Source organism: Balaenoptera musculus, chromosome 17 (assembly GCF_009873245.2).
Source record: "Balaenoptera musculus isolate JJ_BM4_2016_0621 chromosome 17, mBalMus1.pri.v3, whole genome shotgun sequence".
Lineage (NCBI taxonomy): Eukaryota > Metazoa > Chordata > Mammalia > Artiodactyla > Balaenopteridae > Balaenoptera > Balaenoptera musculus.
The window spans coordinates 13,373,397-13,391,364 of NC_045801.1; positions in this window are offsets into that span (position 1 = coordinate 13,373,397).

Consider the following 17,968-nt stretch of genomic DNA (forward strand, 5'->3'; position numbering starts at 1 on the left):
CACTGCGCCACCAGGGAAGCCCCTTGAACTTACATTTATGCAAAGTCTTCTATCTCCCTTCTTCTACTCTAGGCCCCCTCCATTGTATTATCAACAAAGCAGCTGGAGTAATAATAAAAAGAGAAATAATAAAATATCTTCTTTCTAGGATTGTTGTGAAGGCTAAATACAAGGGATTTAGAAGAGTGTATGTGGAGAGCAAGCAATGTATCTTCTCTAATGTTGTTTTTGTTGTTATAGGACAGAGCTATACCAGTTTTTCCATTTCTCCCATGATTCTTAAATAGCAATTTTTTTCCCTGCATCCATAAATATGTTCATGTCTCTCAAAATATTTCCTTGAACCACATTATTCTTTAACCTTCTGGTCCAACTCTAATTTCCCTTTAACAAACAAGCTTATTTCAAAGCTAGTATCTCCTGATAATGCTTCCTCATCTTGCATTCACTCTTTGTCTGATTTTCTCCTCTTCTCTTCCATGAACTGCTGTTCACTAAGTCACAGATGATGATGCTACAATAAACAAATCCACCCCAATGTTCTCTGCTTTCCAAAGTATAGGCTATACCTTTCTTTAAAGTTTCCTCCAGTGATTTCCCTTCTATGACTCTCTCTTGATTATTCTCTTACTCTTAGACAACTCATTTAATGTTCATACCTTCATATATTAATTGTTAGTGTTTGTGAGGACTTTGATTTCAAAGCTTGGCCTTCTTCTATATGCTTATGCTGAATCATATCAATCAAGCTGGTGGTCTTTAAGTACCACCTATTATTCCTCAAAGATTTTCAGCTTCATATATTTATCTCAGATGTTTCCCTTGACCTTTAGAACACCTGAATGTGTTCCTCAGGATCAAAATGATCAAAACCAGGAGATATGTAGAAGAATATTTATAGCAATATTGTTTGCAATAGAAAAATAACTGGGAATAATTTATGTGCATCAGCTGAAGTGGGGATAATTTGTAGTATATACAACTTATATATTAACAGAAACTGTATTATCATATATATACATATATTGATTGTACCGTCAATATATACATCTTATATATATATCAATGTATAGACATTGACAGTACAGCCAGTCAATATACAGTTACACAGCAGGGAAAATGAATAAAGGATAGCTATGCAAATCAACTTGGATAAGTCTCAAATAATAATAACAATACAATTGAGTGAAATAACTACATTATGAAATCCTATCTGTTATAGAAAAATTAAACATTTTATTGTGTAAGAATTATGCAAATGGTAAAACCTGAAAAGAAGGGAATGATTCTGGATGGTGGGATGGGATTGGAAAAAAGCATCAATATTATTGGTAACATTCTAGTTGTGTAGTGAGTTCACAAGTATTCTTTTCCTTACTAGGATTCATAACTTGCTTATATATTTTAAATACTTTTATATTTTACATAATAATTTTAAGAAAAACCCAGAACCAAATTGATATTATTCCCAACCTAAGAGTTTTTTTTGTTTTGTTTGTTTGTTTTTGTTTTTTCTGTGTTTCCCGTCTTGCTTTACGTCAACATCATCCATCTATTTGCTCCAGTTAGGAAATTTAACTGTATTTGTAAACTTCTTTTTGTCTCTCACATTCAGTATAACATGTCAATTTGATATGTTAAACATGGTAACATAATCAATTTGATTCTACCCAGATTTAGCTCTTCAGTCTAACTTCTTATCTCTATTCTTTATCTTTATTCCCAGGGTAACTGCCACACTCAAGTCCTCATCATTTCTCCCACAGGAAATTTTGATAACCTATCAAATGTGCTCCCTGTCTCAGTAATTTATCCAAGGTCTTATTCCCAAACACAAGTTTGATTATGTCATTTTTCTAACTGAATCTTAGCCATATTTCCAAGCATCACAGTCTGATCTAATTTCCCTGCATCCCTCATCTTTTACAATTTGATGGCCATTTCTTTCTTTAAATTCTAGACCCCACGGTCCACCATTCTTCAAAGCACGGCCATTCACATCTTTGCCTCTTTTTGGAGTGCCTTTTTCTTCCTCCTGCACTGGCCTGGCACCTTCTTGTCACTTAAGGCTCAGACTAAGTACAATCTTCATGAAGTCATCATTGGCTACCTCTGTACATTCATCATTCTTTCTCCTCTGTTCCCATTGCTCTCTGCATACCTGTATTACTGCACCAGCATCATTGTATAAGTTCCTTCAATTCTGATTTTTTTTCTGCCTCCCTAACTAGACCATTAGCTTCTTGAAAATAGAGAGATTGCCTTATTTGTCCTATTCATCTCAGTATGTGTCAAACTGTGTGTATGGCATGATTGCCCTCAATTTTCAATGAATATTCCAATTTCAAGATTCTGGTACTCTGACTGATTGACTGAACTGCTTGATGTCACAGAATAAATGTTTACATCTTCTTAAGTGTCCTTTCAAAAATCTTAACTTACTTATTTGTAAGAAGTTCCTATTGGATGTAGGATACTACTAGGAACACGTTCATAAATATTAGAAGGGTTTATTCTTTATGAACAAAAGTATGCCCATATTGGTGAGAAAGACTGCGGGGACAAGGAAAGAAACCAATACACAGTCATTGCCTAGTATGTGTCAGGAACTAGGCTGGCCTCTTTTACACACTTTTGTTTAATTTTCCCAGTAACCTTTAATTACAGACATTGCATTTTTCATTCAGTTGAGATGATAATGAAGCTCAGGGATCTTAACTACCTTGCCTAAGGTCACATAGTGAGTTAGTGTTTACAAATAAGGTTAGGTTAGGTCCTGCTGCAGTAAAAAGCAACCCCCAAATGTTAATGTCTCAAAACAATGAACACTTCTTCCTCACTCACTGTATACGTCCACCGCAGGTTAGCAAGAGTTCTCTGCTCATCACAGCCACTCTGGGATCTAGGCTGACCAGCCCCATCTCAAATGCTGTCAGACACCACTGTTCACATTTTGTTGGCCAAAGCTCCCCCTGGCTACACCTAACTCCAAGAGGCCAGAGAAATACAATCCTAACATTTTTCCCAGAAGGAGGAAAGCAAGAGTTATTTTCGAAACAACACTAATGAGTGTGAAATTAAAACTTAAAACCACATCTGCTTAAGTTCCAGTTTATCCCCTTTTCTACCACACCAACCTTTTCATTTTTTTTCTTTATTTGGAAATATATTGAATTAAATTTTACAATGAAACCTAATATATGGTCCTTGAGGAAAGTAAGGTATATAGAGTCTCTATATTAGTGATTCTCGAAGTGTCAGTGTCCATCAGGATCACCTGCAAACTCTAGGGTTCCACATACAAAATTAGAATCTCTAAGGGGGAGGAGAGTGCTTGTATTTGGGACAAGCTTCCCTGGTGTGTGGGTTACTGGTAGGGGTCACGTGGGAGAGAACAGTGCTCTAGGTCTAAGGTTTCAATCCCCCACCAACTTATTCTAACTTGTCTTACTTACTACATATGTTTTCCCTCTCTTCAGTGCAAAACGTAACACATGCTTCTTATGAACACATGATCCTCTCAGAGTCTCTTCTAAAGCAGAGTCACTCCTTCTCCCAAATGTTTTTGGGCACTGGAGAGGACAGAGCTTATTGAATAATGCATTTCATCACTAGACAACTTGAAAGGGGCTCTGCTTAATGCAGTAGAAATTTTCAGATGATTCATTCTGGAGCCACTGATCAAAAGTACAGCTAATGGGGACAGGTGAGCTCAGGTGATTGATATCTTTCAAGGGGCAGTGAGCAAAATCCCTGTCACTAGGAGAGAGGCTGAGTAATGAAATCAAGTGTCAGGCAGGCAGAGAAACCATTTAGGCTTTAAAATAATTTAGTCATAGTCCCCGGTAAGACTCAGACTAGATGTTACCATGTCCAAACGGATTCTACAACGTTGGCATCATGTTTCTGGGTCTGAGCTGATAGAGCCTTGTGGTGTTGGTGAATGAGGCAGGCAAGGAATGAAACTGACAGGGCCAGGAAAACATCAAAAATCCCTCAGAAACACAATGAAGGGGAAGGAAGTCAGCCCTCATCAGACAGAAAGGAGGCGATTCTCACAGAACTCCTGCATGCATGGCCCTCAGAGGGAGTGCTTCGTTTCACTTGGCTTCTGTGACGATCAAAATGCCCCCTTGGCCGTGGACAAAATAAAATTAAGAAGGCAGAAATAAATGCCAAAACAAATTCATGCACAGGATGACCTTCTAAACGCTGCAAGGCCCAGCTAAGCTGTCCTCTACCGAAATGAATGGAAAGGGCAAAGAAAAAAATATATAATTTAACTTCAACTAGAAAAATCTTTAAAATGAGCTCAGGCACTAAAATATTTGCCAATCTCTTCTTTCTGATGATGACCTAACATTCAATGAATGTCTCATAATGTGTCAGGTGTTTTATATGCATTTTCTCTTAGTATTTCATAATAACATTGCGAGATGGATATCATTGTCTCCAGTTCATGTCTGAGGAAATAAAGGTTAAGTAAATCACTCAAGGTTATATTGGAAAGAAGAACTGAGTCTGAGTTATTTATTTTATTTTACTCTAAAATTCATCACATTTTTTCCCACACAAGACAACCCTTCAAAGTTGTATTAGAATTAGAAAAATCCATTTGATGCTTCTAAAATGTCAATGTCTTCTCTGTCCTTTTTTTGATGTCAAGAAATGCGCTTCATCCAAAATGGTTGGCTGGATATAAAATGGCTGAAGACAAATGTTGTAAAAGCATACAAATGCATTTTTCACATCTTTAGTTTAATCAAGGTACAAGAACTTTGGTCCATAAAACTAGACTCCAGGTCTAGTGATCTAGACCTCTGATCTTCAGAAGTTATTCAGGAGAGTTGATGCTTCATTTCACTCTGCTTGAGTGTTTACCAGCAAGGACAATACAGTCGAGTTCCCAGAACCACCTGCCAAGGCATACAAAGAGCTTTACATAATCCCAGTAGATAAAGCCATAAAGAGTCCAAGGGCAACTACAGAAAGGAAAACCTCCTGTCACCAGACCTATTGCATCACGTCAGCCTTGGAGAAAGAAGGCCATGGTTCTTTCATCATTCCAACGTGAGACCTTGACAGAAATTCACTCTGAGAGGAGAGACTGCCTGTGTACCCTTACTTTGCCCCATAGGTTCAGATGGGACTAATCACCTTAGTACCTGCCATGGTGATATTGGAACTGACACAACCCAGCAGGCTTCTCTCCACAAGACACCTTATCACCCACGTGGTACTGCTTGATAAGAAAAGGTATCCCCCTCCTCCATCCCACTAAACAAGAATAAGACAGAGCAAGGAGTTTGAAGAGTGAGGTAAATCTGAAGGCTCTAGTAGTGATAGGTCATTAGATCAAAAACTGAAAAGCACACAGGTTCAGGGGTCAGACAGACATGGGTTGTAATCTAAACTCTGATACTATCTAGCATAGCGATCTTGGACAAGTTACTTACCCTCTCTGCACTTCACAGGGTTCTTGTGAAAAACAAACAACATAATGTTTTCAAAGGGAAGCGATAAACACATACACACTGCTATATTTAAAATAGATATCCAACAAGGACCTACTGTATAGCACAGGGAACTCTGCTCAATATCCTTTAGTAACCTAAGTGGGAAAAGAATTTGAAAAAGAATAGATACATGTATATGTATAACTGAATCACTTTGCTGTACACCTGAAACTAACACAACATTGTTAATCAACTGTACTCCAATATAAAATAAAAATTTAAAAGAAGAGTAAATACGTAATACCAAAAAAAGGGAAGTGATATAGTGGAGTAGTCAAGAGAACTCTCTCTGGAGGAAAAACACCTAGAGACCACCTCTACAACTTAATATCCATGTGATGCTGTGTTAAGCAATTAAGATTACTTTCTAAGCTTCAGTTCCTTCATCTTGTAAAATACAGCTAATAGATATACACCTTGTGTTAGAGGTACACAGAGCGACATCAATGGCACTTAAAAACAAAGCTCCAATGAAAAAGAAACACACGTTACACATTATGTAAGACCACCTCCAAACAAAACACACAGATGAATACAATGGAATGGTTATCTGTGGAATGGGAGGATGGGAATGGGGTGTGGAATAAAAGGGATAAAGAAATGAATTAAATTAAAGGGGGGGACCTGTAGAGATAAATAATAAAAAGGGCCATATGCTGGGGGAGTGTGATTGACTCAACCCTCTGAGTCAGACGTCTTCACAAATGTAATAACTGGGCGTATTTCCTGGGGTTGTTTGAAGGTTAAGCGTGGAAAAGCTTGGAGAAAGTTTAGCAGAGTATCTGCTGTATGCCCAATGATAGTAACGGCTTTGTTAGATCCTTAATTATGTAGCAATCCTCCCTCTTTTTGTCTCACTATGAAGCTTGGCCTATTTTTTTCTTTTATCTATCTATCTATCCATCTATCTATTATTTATTTATTTTATTGAAGTATAGTTGATTTACAATATTATATTAGTTTCAGGTATACCGCATAGTGATTCAATATTTTTATGGATTATACTTCATTTAAGTTTATTACAAAATAATGGCTATATTTCCCTGTGTTGTACAATACATCCCTGTTGATCCCAGGTTCTTTTTTTGAGAAGCAGGTTATTGCCAAGGATGTCTGCCAAATTCAGTTTTCCATCTTTTTCACAATTCAGGTTTTTGAAAGTGGGAGACTACCTCCCCAAATTCACTATTCCTTTTGCAAAGGACACAAGCAAATAATCCTCTGGTGTAACATAGAAGACTAGACTTTGGCCTGTATAATTATGAGGATGATATCAGCTAAAAGTGAATTATATTAACTTGATCATTTCTCATCTTTGAAATTCAAAATGACTTGGCCTGGTTACATTTATTTATGCCTCAGACTATTAAGAGGGCACAGTGGTCTTGTCCCATCTAATCCTTTATTTAACTAAAATTAAAAATAATTTCTGAATTCCATTATTAATATCCTCCCTCTGTGAAAAGTATCTCCCTCAGCAGACCCTACTGACATTCAGTCTAGACACTGCTGGGGGAACTCACTTCATGAATATCAATAAATGTGTGGCATAGAGATGGGAGGATATTAAATTATTTCTCAGAATTTGACAGTTGATAAAATGTTAGCATAATAATTAAAAGTGCGGGATGTTTAAACGCTAGGTAGGTGTTCCTCAGTGCAGCGATGCACATTGGTCATATGAGAACAGCATCTTTGTTAGAAGGTAGCTTAAGGAAGAAAGTTAACCTTACTTTCAGCTCGCCTTGGCCTTATACCTTCAGTGAATCCAGAAAGAGAGAAAAAGACTTCTTTTCAAAATGCCACTGACAGATAAGGTTATGCTCTTGATTTAGGAAAAAAAATTTTAAATATATTTATATAATTTCTTGCCATCATTTTCTTTTTCCTCCAACAGCAGATGACTTTAAATGCTAATGGATTAATTAGAGGGCAAGAGAAGTCTGCCGGGTTACTGCCCTCACCTTCACTCCCACCACCCTTCCCGACCCCCAGCTGAGGTCTGCCCCTGGCCCCTGATATGCTTATTCAGTTGTCCTGGGTAGGAACTTGGGCTGCAATATTTTTTAAGAGTTCCCCAATTCTTTCTAATGTACCATCAAGGCTGAAGCCAAAGGAGCTAGAGCCATGGTTCTCAAACTTGAGTGGGTGTAAGGTTTACCCGAAGTGCTTACAAAAAATACAGATTTCTAGGATACACCCCCTGGGAATCTGGGCAGGACTTGAGAGTCTGCATTTTTAACAGACACCCAGGGATTCTGATTCAGGTAGTCCAAGAAACACATACTGAGACAACTAGGCTGGTCATATTTTTCATTTTCAGCTTAAACAAACCCATCACTCCAGCTGTTGAAGGAATGCGGATCAAAGGGCAGGACTACATTCTGTGGCCTGCAAGCAAGATACGTTCAATGTAGACAGCCAAGTACATCTGATGACGATTGCAGGAGCCAGCCCAAAAGAATATGGGGAGAGAGATGTAATATTTACCAGGCACTTAGCATGCTCTAGGCATTTTACAAATGCTCTCTAACTGAAGTCTCAAAGCATACAGGTAGAAAGAAGTTACATAGCCTTCCCTAGATCTCCTGCTGAAAAGAAGAGAGATGGGGTTCATCTTAGGTTCTCTCTAACTCCAAAGTCCCTGAAAATGAAGGGCAATGGGCCAGGGGCTGAGATATCTCAATACCAGTCTCTGATTCTGACTCTTCCTGTATGTCATGAGGCAATCACCCAAACGCTCTCAGTTACTATCTCAGCATCTGTCAGGTTGGGAACGGGGTGGGGTTAGGGTGGGGGTGGTACTTGCCTCTGCCTGCTTCAGAAGGATCACGGGAAGGGGAAGATGCGTGAGTTGTTACCCATGAAAGCACCCGAGGTTTGCTGGAAGAAAACTATTATGTAGACAGAATAAGATTTTGTGTATGAAAAGAAAAATGCTAACATAGTTGGACACCCTTCTTCAATTTGTTACTTTGCCTATTTACTCATTCATCAGACATTATATCTAAACACCCATTGTTTTCAGAACCATGAAGGCTGAGAAGGGTACAGGCTCTCTATAGGCGAAATATTTTCAGTTTGATGGGAAGAGGAGGAGATGAAGTGGCTGGGAGACAGTGAGGAACAGAGGAAGTAGAGTAGGGAAGGGAGAGAGCACGGAGAAGAGGAGGGAGAATGTGGGTGGGGGAAAGTTGGACAGAAATAGAACACATTTGTTTGTATGAATGTTTTAACATTCACAAAATGCTTTTTTATCCATTACATCATTTAATTTTGTTCCTCTCAGACTTTCACATGCAAAAGAAATCACCTAGAATAGCGTTTAAACATATTCCTAGGCTCCACCCCCAAAAATTCTGATTCAGTGGGCTGGGCTGAGACTAGTGGTCATGGGGTACATGGTGGTCCATGGACAGACCATAATTCAGGTGGCAGTGATTCAATTATCAGTCCAACTTTATGAGGCAGGTAAGGCTGGCATTAGGATACCTACTTATCATTCCCATTTTTTAAAAAAGAGGAAATTGAAGTTCAAAGAAATAAGGGAACTGGTTTAAAGTCCCAAAGCTACCAGGACTTTTTGATGCTAAGCTGTGGACTCTCCTCTATGTGAATGACTTAAGCTCAATATTCTTTGAGGTTGTGCTTGGGGAAATCTAAATAATGGCCATTGCCTTCAAAGTGGAGTGAGTTGCCATGGATACAAATATTGTCTTAATGCAATGTAAGGAATTTCCTTTAACCATAGATTCTATAAGAAATAGTCCCAGCAAGATATAATCTATTCTGCTTCTTAAAGAATCAACATTCCCACAGCAGGAGAACTAGATACCAGTTCTCTTTGTGAAATTGGCAAGATCTATAACCTCCGTGCAGGTAAGTTTAAACCACCTTTTGGGATTGTAATGAGGATCAGCTTGACCTAAAGTATTTTTGGCAGTTCCTGACACAGAGTAGTTGCTCTATAAATGCTAGTTTCCATTTTCCCTTTCCATTATTAATCCATTAATCCATTATTCATAATTGAGCACTAATAAAATAGTGAGAACTTAACACATGTTGGGATGTGAACCAGGTACTTAATTTGTATTAATTCTCATCATGATCCCAGGGAGCTGGTTAGCATCCCCATTTCATAAACAAGGTAACTGAGGTTCAGAGTGATGAAGATCTTTTCTTGTTCTCACACTAATTAGAGGTAGAGCTAGGAGTTAATCCCAGGCAGCCTGCTTCCTGAGCCTGCTCTCCTAAGCATGCTGTGAAGTTGCTTTCCCAGCTTGTCAATCAAGATGTTTCAATTAGTTAATGGTGAAAGTGAAGGGATATGACAAGAAGAGTAACTCCAGAGCCTGACTGCCAAGCCTGACTTTTTCACAAGCACCAGTGCATGGTTGGTGAAACAATGCCCGCTGAATGTTGTTTATGCTATGGAAACAGCACTTTGTCTATTTTTCTGGGACAGGACAAAAGAAAATGACTTTCCCCTTACTCCTATTCTCACTTCTTTTGGACCCGAGTCTTTCTGACAGGAAGTACACACTTCTGCTATTTAATCCCTGCAACCACTTGTTATCTTGCCTGTCAGCTCTTGTATTGACAAAGGGACCTCTCTCTGCTATTTACTTATTCATCCTAATAGTTCTTGGATGCAATTAATTCTTTTGTCCTTTCTGTATGAACTTCTGGACGTGCAAGAGTGAACACACACACACACTGTGCCCGTCCTTATGGTGCTTTTTATCTGGTGAGGGAGATGAAGAGACATACTAAAGGAATAATTGCATTTCTGACTATAGAATTCCAAATTTATATAAGGGTCCCAAGTGAAAGAAACATGGTCTCATAAGAGAGTATGAAGAAAGAAATGGACTTAGGTTGTCCATATCAGAGACAGGGTCCACAGCAGATGTCTAGGAAGGCATCCAGGGGTAAGTGGGCTTTGATTTAGGGGTGAATAGAAGTCAGCTAGGCTAAGAGAGGTGGGAAGAGGGAAGGTGAGGAGTGCAACATCTCTATGGTGAGAGGGAGCAGGGAAAGTTCAAAGAACTGAAAGAATGCGAAACTATAACAGAACACTGACAGGCCCTAAAGAAAGAGGACTTAAGAGGAACAAATCAGTCTCAGGATATATATCTATGTGCTGTAGGAAGAACATGAAGTCACTCATTGATGTAACAAATGTGTATTGAATTTCTACCATGAGCCCGTGTCTGTGCCAGATGTAGGGGATGCTACAAAAATGAGTGAGACATGATTTTTGTCTAGTGGTTGAAAGTTATTGTAAATCCCTCCAATGGTTGAAAGTTGCTGTAAATTCCTTTAGGATAAGGCCATGTTTTACTCATCACTACATCTTGAATTTAGTAAGTAGTCAGTGAATGTCCATTAAATAAAAGCAATTTCAGGTCACTATTTCTATTTTGACTATTGATCAAATAAACATCAATGCATGAATACTACCATACTAACTTTAAACATACACATACACACACATACATGTGTATATGTATATATACATATGTTTGTATATGTATGTACACATACACACATGTACATTGTGTATGTATGTCTACACAAACACATGCGTGCACACGCACATAAACACACACGCACGCACGCACCAAAGGCTTACTCCAAAGGCTTACTCCAGAGTTAATAAAGTACAATCCTCAGGGAAGGGACTTCGGCTCCAGAATTTTTAAAGTAACCAGAAATGATTCATATGTGCAGCTATGGCTGAGAACCTGGTGGATATCAAGTTTAAATGAATAGGTCTAGGTTCCCACTGTAATATACAAGAATTAAAATTTAGACATTTTTCAGTAACAGTATTTAGCCAAATTTCTTCTTCCCCCCAAAACTTGAGAAATACCACTATAGGACGCCAACAGAAGTAGTGAACCCGCTGTCTCAGGCGGAGGACATGCCATCCTTAGGGAGGTATATGAGAACAGTCTGAACTCTGTGCCCCTGACTCCCTCAACGCATCTGCTAAGGCCCCTCAAAGGGACATATGCTCTGGTTAGGAATTATTCTTTAGGGAAATTCACTTGGTTGCTCATTTATTCTTGTATCCTGGTCACTTTAATGAAAGCAAACCTTATGCCAAGGAAACAAAACAATAAGCTTTGACAATACACATAATAGCTGAAACTTACCAAATGAGTCTGCCTCTGTGCTGATGACCTTAGCCTCCACTTGGTCTTTTGCCATGGCAGGTGAATGCTTATATGTAGTTTAATTAGTTAACAATAGTTAAGTGCCTCAAGAGCTCATCAACTTGGCACTAAAGGACAATTACCCAACATCGCTGGATTCCCAGGCTACTTGATGAAGCTGCATCATAATCTGTCCCTGAGTGAGGGAAATTAGTCAAGGGCAGAGTGTTTTGCTAAATCCCTGAAGCTCTCACAAACATACAGTGTGGTCTAACCCACCACTGAAGCTTTCAAAGCCAATGGCAAGGAATCTTTAGAATAGGGAAAAATGAGGTGAAAAACAAGCACAAGCTCTTTTATAGCCCAATCTCACCTCAGCCATGTAAGCTCCTGTAATAACCTGGACTGGCTCCACCAGTGATTGGCTCCATTTGTTTTACAGGAAACCTTCCTTTTTGAAAGAGAGATGCTAAGCTTTTCAACGCCTCCAGCAGAACATGTTAGTGCCTTGATTCCAAGGGTGTGGATCACATAAATCTGAAGTATCTCTGGTTTCGGTGGGAATAATGAAAACTTTCTCGGCTGACGCATCTAGGAATTAAAAAAGCGTAACAGCTTTGAACCATTGTCAAAAGCTGCATGGAGCCTCATTTCTGGAAGGGGTGTTTCGTTTTTTGTGATTTAGCTTGGAAGCATCTCCTGAAATCCTTTCCTTGTTTCCTCCACCTACTTTATTTCTACTCCTTTTTGGCTCTGCCAAAAAAAGTTTACAATACAGGAATGTAGAGACAGAAAATAATTTAGGGAATCTGCCTGTCATTACACTGTGTTGGCAAAACATGAAATCTCAACATTTTGTCAAGAGCTTGTTTTTGAAAAGATTGATGTCTACACACATATACACACATCTCATGTACACCTCATTTTGGGGGGGTTGTTTTTGTTTGTTTTTACAACAGGAATTTGCAAGTTTGAGAAAGAAATATTGTCACTACAAGTGACTGGAGTATTTTCTTCTAATTGGTATTCTGAGACTCCTGTTGGGTAAAAGTACATTGTTGAGGGAAAGTACTGATTTTCATAAGCTCAGTTGAGTCAATTTCCAACTTATCATGGTGGTGTTACTGAAGAAAGCATTGATGTTTTGTGTTCATTTGTTCATTCATGCATTTAGCAAATTTGCATCTGGGGCCTACTCTGTAGCAAGACCAGTGTCTAGGGGATAAAGAAAGTAAAGACTAAATAAGTAAATAAACCCTGCTTTTATTTTTATTTCTTTTTATTTAATTAATTTTTATTGGAGTATAGTTTATTTGCAATGTTGTGTTAGTTTCTGCTGTATAGCAAAGTGACTCAGTTATACATATACATATATTCGCTCTTTTTTAGTTTCTATTTCCATATAGGTCATTACAGAGTACTGAGTAGAGTTCCCTGTGCTATACAGTAGGTTCTTATTAACTATCTGTTTTATCTACTTTAGGGTGTATATGTCCATCCCAATCTCCCAATTTATCCCCCCCCTACCTTTTTCCCCCTTGGTAACCATAAGTTTGTTTTCTACATCTGTGACTCTTTGTTTTGTAAATAGGCTCATTCGTACAATTTTTTTAGATTCCACATATAAGCAATATCATATGATATTTGTCTTTGTCTAACTTGCTTCACTCAGTATGACAATCTCTAGGTCCATCCATATCACTGCAAATGGCATCATTTAGTTCTTTTTTAGGGCTGAGTAATATTCCATTGTATATATGTACCACATCTTCTTTATCTATTCTTCTTAAGAGCTTACAAAGTTGTGAAGAAGATAAGAACTGTACAATATATTCCAAGGAAGAATGTACAGATGCCCCATGAATTGGCAGGAGGGAGGAACTGGTCATGGCTGGGTGGTGGTTTCAGGCAATATTTCAATGAGGAGAAGGCAACTGGCTTGGCCTTGATGTATGATAAAAGCATGAAAATACTGAAATGGTAAGGGAAAGGAGGCAACTGGAGAGATATCATCAGGTCAGGAAGCAGGAACCAATTGCTGTTGGTGACCCTGACTTTATAATAATGCCTGTCTGATCAGTTATCTAATTTATTCTCACTATTCTCAGAATGCAGGGGGAAAGCACAGAAAAAGTAGTAGGGATTCACCCACGCATAGAGTGGATGCCATTGAAGTTCAAAGAAAAGGACAGACAAAAGAGTGGTTGAGCTTTGGTAAGGAGATCTGGCAGTTCCAGTATGGATTTTGAATTCCCTTCCTCTGATCCTTGGGTGAAATATGTCCAGTGGAAAGTAAAAAGGAAGAGACTTTAGAAACAATGGTGTAGGTTACTGCTCAAGAAACCTTGGGTATGATAGGCAGAATAACATGCTCCCCCCCGCAAAAAAAAGGCCACATTCTAATACCCCCAGAACTTGTGAATATTTTGCCATGGCAAAAGAGCTTGCAGATGTTGACTAAATTAAGGATCATGAGCTGGATATATTATCCTGCATTATCCAGGCGGGCTCAATGTAATCATAAATGTCCTTACAAGAGAGAAGTAAGGTATAAGAGCAGGGAGGTAAGGTTACATTGCTGGCTTTGAAGATCGAAGAAGGAAATATGAGCCAAGGAATGCAGACACCTTATGGAAGTGAGAAAAGACAAGGGAATGAATTCTTTCCTTGAGCCTCCAGAAGGAATGTAGTCTCACTGTCATTTTGACTTCTGCCCAGTTAGACATATTGAACTTCTAACCTCCAGAATTATAACGTAACACAGGCATACCTTGAAGATACTGTGGGTTCCATTCCAGACCACTGCAATATGGCAGACATCACAATAAAGTGAATATTGCAATTGAGCAAATATCACTATAAAGACAGTCACACAAGTTTTTTGGTTTCCCAGTGCCAGTCATGTTTAATCGATACTATAGTCTATTAAGTGTACAGTAGTACTATGTCTTTAAAATGTACATATCTTAATTAAAAATACTTTATTTCTAAAGAATGCTAACCAGCATCTGAGCTTTCAACAAGTCATAATTTGTTTTTTTTGCTGGTGGAGGGTCTTTCCTTGATGTTGATGGCTGCTGACTGATGAAAGTGGTGATTGCTGAAGGTTGGGGTGACTGTGGCCATTTCTTAAAATAAGACAATAGTGAAGTTTGACAAATTGATTGACTCTTCCTTTCACAAAAGGTTTTTCCATAGTGTGCAATGCTGTTTGGCAGCATTTTAGCCACAGTTGACTTCTTTCAAAATTGGAGTCAACCCTCTCAAACCCTGCTGCTTTATCAACTAAGTTTATGTAATTTTCTAAAACCTTTGTTGTCATTTCAACAATCTCCACAGCACCTTCACCGAAAGTAGATTCCATCTCAATAAATCACTTTCTTTGCTCATCCATAAGAAGCAACTCCTGATTGATTAAAGTTTTATCATGAGATTAGAGCAATTGCAATCAGATCTTCAGGTTCTACTTCTAATTCTAGTTCTCTTGCTATTTCCAGCATATCTGTAGTTACTTCCTCCAGTGAAGTCTTGAACCCCTCAAAGTCATCCATAAGGGTTGGAATCAACTTCTTCCAAACTCCTGCTGTTAATGTTGATATTTTGACCTCTTCCCGTGAATCACAAATGTTTTTAATGGCATGTAGAATGGTGAATCCTTCTCAGAAGGTTTCCTATTTACTTTGTCCAGAACCATCAGAGGAATCACTGTTTATGACAGCTATAGCTTTACAAAACATATTTCTTAAATAATAAGACTTGAAAGTTAAAATTACTCCTTGATTCATGGGCTGCAGAATGGATGTTGTGTTAGCAGACATGAAAACACCATGAATCTCACTGACCATCTCCATCAAAGCTCTTGCGTGACCAGGTCCATTGTCAATGAGCGGTAATATTTTAAAAGGAATATTTTTTTCTGAGCAGAAGGCCTCAACGGTGAGCTTAAAATATTCAGTAAACCGTGTTATAAACAGATGTGCTGTCATCCAGGCTTTGCTGCTCTATTCACAGAGCACAGAGGAGACTTTGCATAATTCTTAAGGGCCCTAGGATTGTCAGAATGGAAAATGAGCTCTGGCTTCAACTTAAGGTGATGAGCTGCACTGGCCCCTAACAAGAGAGTCAGCCTGACCTTTGAAACTTTGAAGCCAGACATTGACTTCTTCTCTCTAGCTATGAAAGTCATAGATGGCATCTTTTTTCAACATAAGGCTGTTTCATCTACACTGAAAGTCTGTTATTTAGTGTAGCCACCTTTATTAATTATCTTAGCTAGATCTTCTAGACAACTGTCAGTGCTTCTACATCAACACTTCCTGCTTCACCTTGTACTTTTATGTTATGGAGATGGCTTCTTTCCTTAAACCTCATGAACCGACCTCTGCTGGCTTCAAACTTTTCTGCTGCAGTGTCTTCACCTCTCTCAGCCTTCACAGACTGAGGAGAGTTAGGGCTTTGCTCTGAGTTAGGCTTTGGCTTAAGGGAATGTTCTGACTGGATCATCTTCTATCCAGACCACTAAAATCTTCTTCATATTAGTAATAAGGCTGTTTTCCTCTTCTTATCATCCATGTGTTCACTGGAGTAGCACCTTTAAATTCCTTTAAGAACTCTTCCTTTGCATCCAAAACTTGGGTAACTGGCACAAGACACCTAGCTTTCAGCCTATCTCAACTTTTGGCATGGTTTCCTAACTAAGCTTAATCACTTCTAGCTTTTGATTTAAAGTGAGTAACGTGTGACTTCCTTTCACTTGAACACTTAGAGGCCATTGTAGGTTTATTAATTGGTCTAATTTCAATATTGTTGTGTCTTGGGAAATAGAGAGGCCCGAGGAGAGAGAGAGATGGGGGAACAGCCGGCAGGTGAAGCAGTCAGAAGACACACATTTATTGATTAAGCTTGCTGTCTTGTATGGGCATGGTTCGTGGCACCCCGAAACAATTACAATAGTAATACCAAAGATCACTGACCACAGGTCACCATCACAAATATAATAATTAATGAAAACATTCAAAATATTGCTAGAATTACAAAAATACTACACAGAGACAGAAGTGAACAAATGCTCTTGGAAAAATGGCACTGATAGACTTGCTTGATGAAAGCTTGCCACAAACCTTCAATTTAAAAAAATGCAATAAAGTGAAACACAATAAAAACAGATATGCTTGGTAATTTATGTTGCTTTGAGCCGCTGAGCTTGTGTAATTTTTTTTTTACAGAAGCAACAGGAAAATAATACATTGGGTTTAAGTGTAATGTTGGAAAACTTGTTCTCAGGTAGCAGATGTCTGCATTAGCTGGTGCCAGGCTAGACACAGATGACGGTGGGTGTATTGTTGGAGGAACTGAGTAAGGTAGGCATGGTGGCAGGTGTAGCAGTAAGGGAGAAGACGGAGGTAAACTATTAATGCTTGTCTCAAATGGATGCTCTTAGCAGAGAATGGGGGAAAACTGCTTAGCACAGTAACCTGGATTGTAAGTGCTTAACATATGGTTTGTTAGAGCGTTGACTCTTCTGTGGGCAAGACAATCCTTTGGTGGGTAAAGACCTGAGAAAACACAACGTTTGGTCCTCTCTAAAGACAGTTTTCTACAGGTAAAATTGGATTATGTTGAACATCAAGGAAAGCCTTGAAGTGGGGAAAGGACTTGTGCATGAACAGGAATGGTTAGAAGTATGGAGAGCAAATGACAGGCAGCCTTCTCATCCTGGTCCTACCTGTTTGCCTGGCTGACTGTGCTCATAAAGCTTCAGGGTTTTTTAGCCCCAGCTGAACATGCTACTTCAATCCTCCTCCAGCTGCCTGCCTCCCTGACACATTGCCCTGTCTTCTACCCTGGAGGAATTAACTGAGATCTCTTTGAGATAGATCCTGTGCTTACTCATCTCTGTATTGCCATCACCTAGTGCAATGCCCAGCAAATAGCAAGTGCCCAATAAACCTTCATTAAGTGAATGCACAAAGGGACAGGGTTCTACTCAACATATTTAAAGATTCATTGCAGGCAGAGGGTATTACAAGGCAGTGAGTAATTCTGTACTCAGATCTGCTGTCCAGAAGAATGGTTTCCAAAAGCTGATCCACATAGGTCCACCAACTGATGCCAGGCCAGTAAAAATGGGTGGTCCCCACCCTATCCATTATGATTCAGTGGTTCTGGGGTAGGGCCTGGGCATTTGTTTCTTTAATAAACTCCACAGAGATTCTGCTTTTCAGGCAAGTCTGTGAACTCTTGGTCTTAACCTCAAAGAGGACAGAGATCATTATGAAATAAGGTGATCAG